Source organism: Mus musculus, chromosome 13 (assembly GCF_000001635.26).
Source record: "Mus musculus strain C57BL/6J chromosome 13, GRCm38.p6 C57BL/6J".
Lineage (NCBI taxonomy): Eukaryota > Metazoa > Chordata > Mammalia > Rodentia > Muridae > Mus > Mus musculus.
In genome coordinates, this window is record NC_000079.6 from 52,564,013 (window position 1) to 52,578,132 (window position 14,120).

At 47.2% G+C, this 14,120-nt stretch overlaps 1 long non-coding RNA gene across 1 annotated transcript; it reads right to left on the reverse strand.

The window, feature by feature from the left end:
- Window positions 1–5,867: 5,867 nt before the first annotated feature.
- Window positions 5,868–9,213, reverse strand: Gm2848 (predicted gene 2848). Its single transcript, NR_046069.1, has 4 exons — window positions 9,113–9,213; window positions 6,688–6,823; window positions 6,388–6,488; window positions 5,868–6,262 (listed from the first exon to the last, which is right to left on the reverse strand). It is a non-coding gene; the product is annotated as a predicted gene 2848 (long non-coding RNA).
- Window positions 9,214–14,120: the final 4,907 nt, after the last annotated feature.

A 14,120-nucleotide genomic window follows, 5' to 3' on the forward strand; every position in this document is an offset into this window, starting at 1 on the left:
TGTCCTGTGATGCAGATGAAATCATATGAGGTTTGATGCCCAGTTCTGTGGGGTCAGATGTCAGCGCCTGCTACAACTGCATAAACTAGCTCTGGTCTGCATCCGCTGCTTACAAAGTCAGATTGGTCCAAAATCCTTTGTACAGAAGGACAGCCAACTCTTCAGAGTTAATCCTGCATCTCTAAATAACCAGCTAACAGCCAGCACAGGTGTGTCGGGAAAGGCATTTGGAGGGGCACTGTCTGAAACTCCTCCTGGGTGAAGCACACCCCCCACTCCAGGTGACTGATGGAGCTAAACCGGCCCTCACAAGATTTGCTCCTGTGACTGGTTGGGGAGAGAGCCACACCTGGAGCCCTGGAGCCCTGGAGCCCTGGAGCCCTGGAGCCCTGGAGCCCTGGAGCCCTGGAGCCCTGGAGCCCTGGAGCCCTGGAGCCCTGGAGCCCTGGAGCCCTGGAGCCCTGGAGCCCTGGAGCCCTGGAGCCCTGGAGCCCTGGAGCCCTGACTCCTAAAACCATTGTCTGGGCTGGGCTTCCCTTGAGGACATTCCTCTGCCAATCAAATCAGGTGCTAAAGACAGCTGGTATGAGCAGTTTTCATAGTCACGTGGGTGATGTACTTAAAAGTTCGGTTTTTTGTTTTGTTTTGTTTTAAGATCTTGAGAATCTCGTGTAGCCCAGACTGGCCTTGAACTCACCACGTAGCCAAGCATGACTTCAAGCTTCTGATCCATCTGCCTCCGCCTTCTGAGTGCTGAGGTTGCACAAATCATTTATGTGGTGCTGGGGATCGAACCCAGGACTCCAGGAGTTCTAGGCAGACACTCCACCAACTGTGAATCACTTTTGTTTTTTGTTTTTCATAAAATGTTTAAAGTATTGGCTGCTTAGAAGCCTTTGATAATAACTTGCTCACCAGAATGGAGAAGGTCTGCAGTGACTGTGGACACCAGACATCGCTGTGTATGGATGTGGCTTCAGGAAACCAGGTAAAGAAATGTTCGTTCAGTGACCTGAGCATAGAGGTCACATTCAAGCTAAAGAAGGAACTAACCCCAGACCAGCCAAAAATCCCTGCTTGTTCATTATGATAATCTGGCATTCACATCTGAATCCTAGCAACTATGGCTAGACATTTTTTCAAGGTTTTTGAAAACAACCTGTGACATGCACACGTTCTCCAAATGGGCAATTTCGGAGGCAGCAGCCCATACCGAATGCCTGGCAGAGGATGTCACCATGGTGTCATTTAGTCTCACAGTCAGTTCCCCAAAAGCAGAAGAACTTCCATTATGGGCGCATTAATAACTGCTATAAATAGAGCCCGGGAAGAATACAAAGCGGTTATCGTGTCTCGTCATGCGTGAAATGTAAGGACTCTGTTAAAGAGGACAAGGTCTCACTGGTGCCTTCATGTCTGAGCTGGCTCTCCTGGAATGGGATTGCATCCTTGCTGTGTGTTCTTAGCCTCCTTTTGGACAGGGAGCCCTTGTCCAGATGAGACTGGTTTTGCTAAAAGCTGGCAGCTGTTACCAGTTGCTCACTTAGAAGGAAGATGTCTGTCTGGCTGACAGTATAGTGCCCTCTGCTGGATTTCAAGTCAGGTCGGGCAAGGAAAACCTCTAGGAAACTTTCCCTTTCCCTCTCTTTATGTGTGTGTGTGTGTGTGCGCGCGCGCGCGCGTATGTGTGAGTGTGCGTGCATATTTGTACATGTGTATATGTATATGTGTGTATATGTGTATATATGTATGTGTGTACATACACACACACATACACAAACACTGTGCAGGTGCATGTGTGTACATGTGTGCACATGTTTGTGGGAGTCAGAGTACAACCTCCAATGTCATTCCTCAAATGCCTTCCACCTTTTTTTTGAAGGACGGTTGCTCTGTGGCCTGGAACTTTGCCAAGCAGTCTTGGTACTCCTGGAGTTCACCCATCTCCACCTCCACCTCCCTGGCTCTGGAATTACAATCGTGTGTGGCCATACATGGCTTTTGCCCAAGGATTGAAGTCAGGTACACACGCATGTGCAGCAAGCACTCTACACTGAGTGGTCTACTCAACCTAGGTCACTCATTTTTGATAAAGCTCGTGAGACCTATGAGGAGGTCTCCATGGGAGTCAAGTAGGACTGTTACGGTTGGAAAATATCTCACTCTCCACAGCCATAGCTGGGATATTTGAAGGTCAACTGAAGACAAAGATACAGTAGGAGCCCAGCAAGGTGCACAGAGCTCATTCTGAGGCCCTGGTGCCTGCAGTCCCAGTTGCACCTCTTCGCAGTAATGGAGACTCGGAACTTGAAAAAGAGAATGATGTAAGTGGTTGACACACTGTGTTAAGCCTCACCATTTCAACAAAGCTGCTCACCACCTGTACTCCAACTTCCTTTTGAAAGCCGCAAAACTTGAAAGCGTGCAGACCATGGGTATGGGACCCAAGGTCACTGCCTGCTCAGGGGTAGAGAAGAGACGAATCCATTCATTCTCCCCTGCGGGTCCTGATCTTGGAAGAGCTTCCCTAAGTCAGTGCGCATCACAAGGGAGCCTCAGCCAGGAACTGTGGCTGACTAACTCCAATCTCCTTACACCAGGAGATGCTGGCTAGCCCTAACTGTTCCCCCAGCAGAGCGGTTTATCATAAAGATGCCAGAAACCCAGTGTTAATCCCAGAGTTTTCAAAGTGGAAAAAAAAATTCAACATGAAACCAGCAGACCAGTAAGGGAGCAGAGGTCCCGGGAGAAGGGGTCATCAATGGGAAAGCATATTCCCAGAAGAGAAGTTCTTTCATTCATTCCATAGTCACTGGGCATTGCCACAGGCTAAGCATGACTTCTTCCCCACCCCACCCCACACCTGCCCCCTGTGCTGAAGAAGCAAGATGTGTGTGTGGCCGCTGGCCCCCGTCGGGCTGCCATGCCCTCCAGCACCTGTTGGGTGGCCCCATTGTCCTTTCCTGTGGTGCCTCACACTCCCGGAGCTGTGACCAAAGCCACAAAAAGGCAGTTTCATAAGAGCCCTCCGAGTGTGCAGGTCCTTCAATAAACAATTTGAAAGGTGAGAGGCTCACACTGAGAGCTTTAGTCACACACGTCCCATAGGTGCAGAAGGGGATGGATGGCTTGCGCTGCCCTGGCCCCAGTGGATGTCCCTCTGATGTCTTTGATGTACCATCTGGAGGCATTACCACAGAGCACCCGGGAGCTCACACGGGTGCAGATCTGCATGGCTACTGCTAATGGAACTCCAGAGCTATCCAGATTTGGCCCACTCACTGTCTCTTAATAGAATCGCCCCACCTGAGGCCTTGAACCTTGGGAACAGGAGCACAGGTTTTGCAAATTGTTGCAAAGATTAGAGATAAAGACCCTGGGTGCTTAGTGTCCCACAGTTAACCACAAGACACGCATAGACCATGTGTAGCTCATTACACACACACACACACACACACACACACACACACACACACACACACAAATGCAGATAAAAATAGTCATACTAATCACTTTTCTATTCATTCAACATTTAAAATAATACTAGAAAGGAGGAAGAAGAAAACATGGACTCATTTGATTGCAAGGACGAGTGGACTTATTTAAACAATGAAAAAAAGAAAGAAACTTACAAAGACCAACATCCCTTTTTTGTCCCCTTCTGAATTTAAAACTTCTGTTCATTAGAAGACAATAAGATGAGGCCAAAGGCAGTCGTAGCTGGGAGAGAACACTTGCCCTGTATATATGGCAACGGACTTTGATCCAGACTGTAATTCTAAAACTTTTAACAGCCAAAAGATAATTCAATTTAAAGTAGGCAAACTCGAGTCAAACCCCTGAGAGTTCTTACAGGAATCAGTGAGCAAAATGTTGATCAGACTATTGGACATTCTCTTTAAAAATAATCGGAAACTCTGTAAGCACATACGTTCAGCTCAACTGGTCGTCAGGGCAACGCAGACCTCAGTGTGGTGGTGCTCCATCCTCACCAGACAAAAATGAAGACTGCATTGAGGGGCGGAATGGAGGCAGGGAAAGGAAGCACTGGGCAGTCCTGCCCAGGAGCTGGTGCAAGCCCTTTGGAACCTTGAGTAGTTTCCTGCAAGTGATCTCCTACTGTGTGACTCAGCGGGCATGTCAGCAAGTCTCAGGCACTTAACTAAGAGCAATGATGCAGCAGATCTATGCCATCCATAGGACAATGCTCATGTGGCTTCACTCAGACTCCCCAAACAAGAAGCAGATGATCAGTGCACACCCAGACAATGTACATGCAGCATACACAATGCATACAGACAACACACACACAATAGGTAATGCATGTGTGACACATACATATACTCTAGCACACGTACAGACCCAGGCACACACAATGCATAACATGTACCACACACACTACTCCCACAAATGCACACACAAAGATGCAAACACAGGCTACCCACAATGTACTGTGGGCACACAACACACAAAAAACACACATATATACATGTAACACATAAACACACACAAATAACTGCAATAGAAATACAAGCAAACTGCTTACTTAACACTCAGCATATATCTATCTGCGGGAATACTGCTCCACACTAAGCCAGTTCGCAATACCAGCTGGGTATACTACAATTCAGCTCATTTGACAGCACCAACCTGGAGACACATACCACAGGTCAGGTCAGGGTCCTGGAGGTTTAACCCCATAAACCCTAGGTTGGGACTTATACTTCTGATTAGTTTACTGCAAACTGAGTCCCTACCATCCCTCCTCAGCTAGAGTCAGATGACTGGATAGGGCAAATCACAGAATGCAGAGAAACAGTTGGCATTTGTTTTGAAATCATGATAGTTGTTATAAAGCTGAAGGCACTATAGGCTCTGGCTTGGCCTTCACCATCCAGGCATCCCCGATGGCTACCAACCCACAAGACCTCCAAACCCTGGTCTTTTGAGATCTACAGCGGTCTATCTCATTACTGCAGGAGGAGGACCTGCACCTCTAGGCCAGATCCCACAGTCTGGGTCAGGCCGCACCTCACTGCAGCTCTCTTGGACAGAAAGAATTAAGAAGTTGTCTGCGCTGTGGCTCAACAACCCTCAAACATAGTACCTTACCCTTCCATGCTCTCTGTCAAATTTACTGTGTTGATCTAAATCACGTGATATTACACTTCCTGCCAACCCTAAAAGGTGGACATCTCCTTTGTTCAGGGGATTTGGGTCTGAAGAACCCTTGGGGAGGTTTGTGGAGGGGAGGGGTTCTCTGAAGAGGCTCTAATGGCTCTCAGAGAATAACACCCCTTATTCTCCAGACTCTGAAGAGAACCTTCTCGTTCCTTTCAAGGCCCCACCAAGTTTAGATCTCCATATGTATCCTGTTTATATGTAGCTCTTCCTCCTACACTGAGACCCAGCCATGGCCTTAAAATCCCTTCCTTGCAATCAACCTCATTTTCATTAAAGGGAATTGTGTCAGCCGATTAATTTTGCTTGCTTTCTATTACTTACACATGCCGGATCAAATCGACAGCCATTGGCAGCCAGCCTCCTCTCTGGAATACTATGCCTCCCTGTCTTCCTGAGGCTTGGTAATTAATTAACTTTTCCATTCAGTCGCAGATGTCTCCCTGCCCACTCTCCCTTCTCATAGCTGGGGCTCTTAGCAGTGTTAACTCTACCTGCAACATTAGTGTGCTCACCAGCGTACCCGTGGGCTACCCATCTGCCCAGTCCGGTGGCCAGCTTGACCTCTGTGTACTCAGTCCAGAGCTTTTGGGTCTGCAGGCATCACACACATAAAACATGTTGGTTTGGGCCAATACACCTGGCCCCAAACTAGGATCAGCTTCCCACTGCATGTTAACACAAAGTTAACAAGTACAAAGTGTGTATGATGTTCTGAAGCTGGGATTTTTTACAAAACTTTTGGTATAAATTTTTCCAAGCAGGCCTGATTCTCTACAGGGAGTTTCTGTTTCTTTTATCTGTGCAAAATACGGTTTTTTTGTTGTTTTTTTTTTTAAATCATCATTGATTTTTCTCTCCAAAACACTTCCCTTCTGAAGTATCTCTTCCTTTCCAGTCTGCTCCTGGTCATGGTTCGAGCCCTGCCAATCCCCTGCTCTTCTGACTTCTAAGGAGCCCCTTTCCTTGCGTGGGGCCACACGCTGGCTCGTTCCTAGCATGCAGGTGAGGTTGATTTGCTTAAGGTCTTTTGGGGATTTATCTCCACACCAGCCTCTTCAAGAAAAGAGTCTAAGGCCATCTGTCCCAAGAAAGATGAGTCTCTTAGGAGGAGCCAGGATTTCCATTACCACCCCCCACTCCACCCCCACCATCAGCATATCACCCACTACACCTTTGCAGGTTTGGGGTAACCGAGTAATTCACCATCTGACTTTGCATCTGGTCCGTGGGAACGCCGTTCACCAGCCCGGCGGCAACTATTCTTGGAGCAGCTTTTCTGACACCCACTTCTCCATGAAGAGAATCTGCTTTGGGGTGGAATGAGGCAAATGGCTCAGATCCGGATCCCATGCGCCAAACATCCCAGTACCGATCTATCAGCAGCAGCTTCTCCACACCTCTTGCCTTTACCATTGTCTACTTCACCTTCCTCTACCCCCTTTTAATCCATTCTATGGGGCCAGTGGAGATGGCTGCTGGGAGTGTCCACTGAGTCGCTCTAACCTTGCGAGTCGATCATCTCCGGGGCAGAGCCAGCTGGCGATGGCATTGGCGGCTCTGCTTTGAACTCTGCTTGCAGCTCACTTTCTTCAGTTTGGTATTTTCAACTTGAAGTTTTCTTCTCTCAAACTGTTCGTCCCTAAGAGTAACTTAGTGCTTAAGGCATGCAATGGTTTACACTGCCTCTGCAGCCAAGAGGTATTCACACCGCCTCTTCTGTCCAAGAGAACATCACTGGCTGCCATTTTTGACATGAAATGGCAGAAACTCATTAAGCAGTATACAGCATCATCTCCAACTTACTTTTCCTTCCTTCCTTCCTTCCTTCCTTCCTTCCTTCCTTCCTTCCTTCCTTCCTCCCTCCCTCCCTCCCTCCCTTCCTTCCTTCCTTTTCCCTCCCTCCTTCCTTCCTTCCTCCCTCCTGTCTTTCTTTTCTTTTGTTTTCTTCCTTCCTTTCTTTTTCCCTCCCTCCTTCCTTCCTCCCTCCCTCCTGTCTTTCTTTTCTTTTGTTTTCTTCCTTCTTTTCTTCCTTCCTTCCTCTTTCTCTCTCTCTCTCTCTTTCTCTCTTCCTTCCTTCCTCTTTCTCTCTCTCTCTCTCTTTCTCTCTTCCTTTCTTCCTCTTTCTCTCTTCAGAGAGTCTCATGTATCTGGGTCTGGCCTCAGACTCTCTGGCACTGAGCATGACCTTGAATTAAGATAGAGAAATGAGCCAGGCTCATGCTAAAGAAATCAGCTGCACTTGATTTTTTTCTAAAGATAAAAATTCTATTAAAAAAAGAAAGAAAGAAAGGAAGAAAGAAAGAAAAAGCAAAAACAGAGTGTAGCACCCATCTTTAATCCCAGCACTTGGGCGGTAGAAGCAGGCAGATCTCTGTGAGCTCCAGGCTAGCCAGGGATACATAGAAGACCCAGGAGCTAGATAAATAAATTAACAGGCTGTTTGATTTATAAGTGTTTAGAAAAGTTAGATAGTAAGTTGTGAAGTTGATTGATATTATTTTAGCTTGGCTCAATAGCTAGGCAACCGGGAAATACCCAGCTGCAGAGTTACAGATAAGCATCAAGAACAGCAGCCCTGTTGACCATGTGAGCACCCAACGACAGGGACAGCCATCTTCAGACTGTGTTTCCAGGGTTGAAGGGTGCATCAGAATACCGGTTCCCAGGCTCGGTTTCTCCATAGCTCCATGGAAACAGCTGCGGGACGCTAAGAGTAGCATCACAATCATCAATGCCTCGTTTCTCTCATGTCTCTGAGAAGAATCATCTCCTCTCTCATAATGATTCCCACACCACCCCCTCCCCATCCGAAACCTCAAGGACCATTTCCAGTTCCTGCATTTGGATCAAAGAAGGTCACAGCTTGAGTGCCCAGCATCCTCAGAACCAGGGTGTGGCTTTCCCGAGTTAGCCAAGTCCCTGCAACAGCAGACTCTGCCTGCGTATGTAGCAACAGCAAGTGTGACCACAGAGTCCCCGCTGTATTTTGGTTTTTGTTTTTTTCCTCTTCATATTGTTCTGAGGTGACAGTGACAATCTAATTATGTGTTAAGCTGGTACACTGTTAGTCTAAAAATACATCTGCATGTGCCCCAAAGCTTTTCACAGGACTGTTGTCCCATGTTTCTACACCCTCAGGGATACTAGAATGACCTGACCTCTGGGGCTCTAGAAACCTGAAGATCTGGGTTTGAATCATGATTCTATGACTTCCTGTCTGTGAGCCTCAGGGCAGAGAATGTCTCCATCAGCTCCTCCTCCTCTGGGACCGACACAGTAACAGTCCCCACTTCACAGACGGGACCAGAGAATTCTCCATGTAAAGGAATTAAAGAAAGGTCACGGTTGGAGCTTTTATAAACATCCACTCAGTGTCCCTTCTGGGGAGAACCTGCTAGAAGCTCTACACTGATGAAAGAGGGAAGTAGGCTGACTTGAGTAAATGAAGCTGTAGACGTTGTTGGGCTGGGGAAAGGGGAACTGAGCCCTAAAAGGAGGAACTGAGCTCAGCTGATACTCACTGCTGTCAGGGGTCACCCTTGAGTTGTGTCCCTTCATGGCAAAAACAACATGTGAAGTGTTATTTGTCAGAGGATCTCAATGACCAGAAAGTGAAGACCATGTCCCTGTATCCTCTCACCCATGCCCCTATAACCTCTCATCCATGTCCTTGTGGCCCCCTAACCCATGCCCCTGTGACCCCCTAACTCATGCCCCTGTGACCCCTAACCCATGCCCCTGTGACCCCTCACCCATGACCCTGTGACCCCTCATCCATGACCCTGTAAGCCTTCACCCATGACCCTATAACCCCTCACCCATGATCCTATAACCCCTCACCCATTGTGTTAGGCTTTTACTGCTGTGAAGAGACCCCATGACCACAGCACCTCTTATAAGGGAAAACATTTCATTGGGCCTGACTTACAGTTTAGAGGTTTAGTCCATTACCATCATGACAGGAAGCTTGGCAGCACAGAGGCAGACCTGGTCCTGGAGAGGTAGCAGAGAGTTGTACGTCTGGATGGCAGGCAGCAGGCAGAGAGAGTGATACTGGGCCTGGCTTGAGCTCCTGAGCAAAGCCCACCCACAGCGACACAGTTCCTCCAACGAGGCCACGCCTACTCCAACAAGGCCACGCCTCTAATAATGCCACTCCCTTTGAGCCTCTGGGGGCCATTTTCATTCAATCCACCACACCCCTGCTCTCTGGTTAACCCCTCACACATGACCCTATGAGTAAGCCCAATAAACTCATTGGCTCACAAAATAAAATAAAATGTAGAGCTAGGGCTGTAGAGCACGCCCAGTGTTCTGGAAAGAATAAGACCTCCCCGCGCACGGGAGCCACAAAGCACAAACTGTGATTGTGAACGCTATAAGTTAAATGCTGCTCTGCTCCTGTGTAAACAGGGCGTAGACAATGCCATGCAAAGGGAAGCCATAAAGTTCATGCTAATGCCTTGGAAGTACAATACAGGGGGAACACAAACAGGAAAAGTTGACAGAAGAATAAATTAATGTCTTATAGACACTTAATCTTGACTTTTGGGCAAAGGCCCATGTGTCCATTTTAACTTCACCTAAATTAAAGAGCTGGCCCTAGGACAGACATTGCTGTCTGTCTGTCCAGCTTGTTTATTGCTGGGTGACTATATCATACCCCCCTTAAAAACACTGCTTTATTTTAATTTTAAAATTACATTTATTAGTGTGTGTGTATGTATGTGTGTGCATGTATGTGTGTATATATGTGTGTTTGTATGTGTGTGTGTATGTGTGTATGTGTATGTATGTGTGTATGTATGTGTGTGAGTATATATATATGTGTGAATCTGTGTGTATATGTGTATATATGGTATGTATGTGTATATATGTGTGTATGTATGTGTGCATGTGTGTGCATCTGTGTATGTGCATGTGTGTATGTGAGTATATTCGTGTGTATGCGTGTGTGTGTGTGTGTGTGTGTGTGTGTGTGTGTGTGTGTGTACATGTACCTATGAATGCAAGGGTGGTGTGCTACTGCACGGGTGTAGAGGTCAATGTTAGAGAGTTGGTTTCCCACCATGTAGAACCCAGGGATCAAACTCAGACTTAGTTAACATCCATCTGACCCCAAACAGATTGGAATAGTGTGAGGGCTAACATTATGTTTTAAGTTTTAATTACTGTGTTTAAGAGATTTGGAAAACAAAATTGCTCTAACCTGTCAGGCCCACTTGCCCAAGGACAGAGAACTTCCTGAAATGCTGGGGGCTGTTGTTCGTGTAAGATAACAAGCCCTGTGTTTTCATTTTTGTATACAAGGTTGGTTGTCTCATCTGCACAGGATGTGATCACACAGAAGAGACAGAGGCAGGAAGTATGTCAGGATGTGTGCAGCCTCTGATTGGCTGAGGATGAGAAGTACGCAGCCTTACAGGTTTTGCCTTTATAAGCACCTGACTAACATAACCTGTGGCCACTCCCTGGGAATCCCAGGTATGGACCAGGCTAGTGTCCATCATCCTGGCCAATTGTTTCAAATTTGGCGAAAAAGTTGTGGCAGTGCTCTTATTCTTTCCCAGTAGGATTATCATTATCTTATGATGTGTGTAATTTATAAAATGAATATCTATGTTCCCATTCTCCAGAATTAACAATTAACAGCACCCATAAAACATAATTTTAATATCCTTCTGTCAGAGATGGAGGGATTGCTTCCTAGATAAAATGCTCGCAATCAAATCGTAAGGACCTGAGCTCACAGTAACAGAACCAAAAATAGGGTGAAGAACCATCAAGGAAGGCACCCAGTGTTGGCCTCTGCATAAATTCATATACACACACACAAGTGCATGCACACAGTCAATATTTTAAAGCAATATCTAAGCAGGAGTTCATAGGAACATAATCTTTTAGTGTGCATTGCAAAAACGTAACACAGCTTCCTATAAAACTATAAGAACGATCACAATCACTCAATATCATCTTGTTTCTCTCCCTGTACAAATGCCCTCCCTGCTCAAAACCATTTTTCCCCTCATTTTATGTGTATAGGTGCTTAGCCTGTATGTCTGTGCATCACGTGTATGCAGTGCCTATAGAGAGCAGAAGAGGGCATCCGAACCCTTGAAACTGGAGTGACTGAAAGTTGTGAGCTCCAGGTGGGTTCTGGGAACTGAATCCAGGTCCTCTGGAGAGTAGCCAGTGCTCTTAACCTCCAAGCTGCCTCTCCAAGGCCCCGGCAAAGATTTTCTTTTTCTAGCAAGCCATTTGTTTGTGAGTCATATCCCTGTTCCTGATTTTTCTCTGGTATACAATGGGGGCGATGCCCAGATAGAGAAAGGTGATGCAGAGGCAAAGGTGAAGGAGAAATAAGAGCAATGGTGTGCTAGGGCAAGGGAGAAGGGGAGGAGGGGCTCATAATCCCCAGGGAGTAGATGAAAGGTCACATGTGGGGAGAACCGAAACCTGGAAGAGTCTCACGCTCCTCCCTAGATAGCACAAAAAAGGAAGGAATAGTTGCTGAAGGAGGAAATTCCGAGCAAGCATTGGAACTGCAGAGGAGACGTCAGACTGTCCAGCAGCCTGCAAAGCTGTGCAGAGAGCTCCCCCAAAGCTCACCTGCCAGCTAGCGTGGACTGCACCACCCAGTAGCAGATACATGAAAGACTCTGCCTAAAAACAAAGATGAAGGTGAGAGCCAAGTCCCCAAAGTTACCCATGATTTCCACACTCACACCATGGCATGCATGCACCTGCACACATGTGTGTACATACATGTGTGCACATACACACGTACACGCATGCACACATGGAGAGAGAGAAAGAGAGTAGGAGGTGCAGGGTAGATCCTATACTAAAAACACATGACACTAAATTCTGGGATAAGGGCAGTAAGATTGTCCCAAAGCATCATGAGAAACACCCTCCCATTTTAATCATAGGGAGAACAGAGAAAGCAATACAAAGAGAAGCATTGCATGAGGTGTAGCTAGGCGTCAGCAGCTCCCATGGAAAGCAGAAGTGTGAGAGGGTCATGATCAGGACAGATGCTCCCCCGACCCTTGTCTGGAAATCCCAGCCTGTTCATCTCACTCAACCCCTGAGAGAACAGCTAAGAGTCTGCAGCTTATCCCTGCCCTTATCGTTTCTAACTACAGGAGAGCAAAACAGTAGCTGTTCGGATGTGTGTAGAGAAAGCTGTGTCAGCTGTCACATGTGCTGAGGCTCCGGTGTCACTTGTCCTGAGGCTCGTGTGCTGGGAGCTCAGTCCTCACTCAGTGTAGCGTTGACTTGATGCAGCTTTGTAGGTGTGGATCTTAGTGGGGAGTAGGCAGGTCATTAGGAAGCCACCATCAGAAGGGATTAATGCAGATCTCCTAGGACTGTGTTAGTTCTTTTGAGCAAAGTATTGTAGAAAGGACAAACCTGGCTTCACACATCTCTCTGGGATCCTGTCTCTCTGCCTCTTTTGGGAATACACTGCCACAGGGTCTTTGTCCGAGGCTGGACCAGTGGGACTTTCAGTCTCCAAAAATATGAAAAGATACAGTTTTCGTGGGGCGTAGTAGTGCACCCCAACAGTCTCAGCAGGAGGACTGAGGCAGGGAGACAAGGAATTTGAGGTCAGGTTGTCTCAAAACCAACAACTAAATAAGCCTTCCACAGTCTTTCCAGCCTTAGGCATTTGGTTACATGGACAGAAAAGAGAACAAAATAGCAACTTGTAAGAAGTTAGACAGAGAAGGAGACCGGTTATTCCCGGATTTCTTCAAAGCAACACGTAATGCTTCCAAGTCAGAACAAGGAATTCAACCAGTCCTGGGCAAGAGGCAGGAGGCAGGAAGCAGAGCGCGAGCCTGTGTGGTCGTGCCATTCCCCGCAGATGGTGACACAGACCACCCTGAAACTTGAGACGACTGTCCGGTTTCATAGGTGGGCCACTGGTCGGAACAAATAAAGGAATTAGAAATGGGAATACAGTAAGAGGGAGAGGGAGAGGGCTGGCTGCCCAGGAGAGGGTGTTCTTTTTTTGGACAAAGGAAAAAAATTGAGCACACAGAGACAAAGGAAGTAAGGACCCAGAAGGGGTGACAAGCAGGCATTTGCTGAAGCCGGGAGCACCCTTCCAGCAAGTATGATCCCCAGAACTGGCAGAGCAGTGACCTGTGGTCTGGGCTGATCTTTTACAGGGCTCTCTACTTCAGTCTCTTGTGACCCCTCTTTCTTTCCCGCTTCCCCCTGCTTCTCTCCCATTCAGTCATCCCTTCCTTTGGACAGTCCTTGGCCCAGGAAGATAACCACAGTGAGTAAGGAGGCACCCAAGCTGCAGAGGGAGGCTGCGGTGTTGTCAGCTCTCTTCCTAGTCAAGCTGCTATGTAGGAATGTTATCTCTTTCCCTCCAGCCTCTTCCCCAACTGCCTATTTATTCCTTGCTGACTCCTCTCAGAAACATTGGGGGAAAGGCCCCGAAGTTAACAGAGCCCTTTAACTCCAGAGCTAAGAATAACTAGTTGAGAGATTGTAGCTAAAAAGAAGAGAGCTTGTTGACCTAACCTTCATACAAGAAGCACTGTGGGAGTCAGGTCATAGCAGAGCAGTAGAGGGTGTTATCTCCAGGCTCAGTGAGGAGTTAACTCTGACATTCAAGCTGACTGCCTGGCAAAAGGGCCCAAACTGCTTGTTTTCCTTTAGTAAGAGTGGTAGTTCCAGAAAGCAGCTCATTTGTGATAGTCATTTCCATAAAGTCAGCTCACCTTAGATGTTTATTCTGTTAGGTGAAACTGTCCTCTTCTTATGGACATAGGGTATCTAGGGAGGGTATTCTAGTTCAAGTGAGGTCGTTGTCAAGTGTGTGCATGGGAAGAGAGCTCTGTGGTCACTGCCTCGGCTACTTCTCTCATGGCTGTGAATAAAAGCCTGTCAAGAGCAGTGCAGGGAAGGAGGGG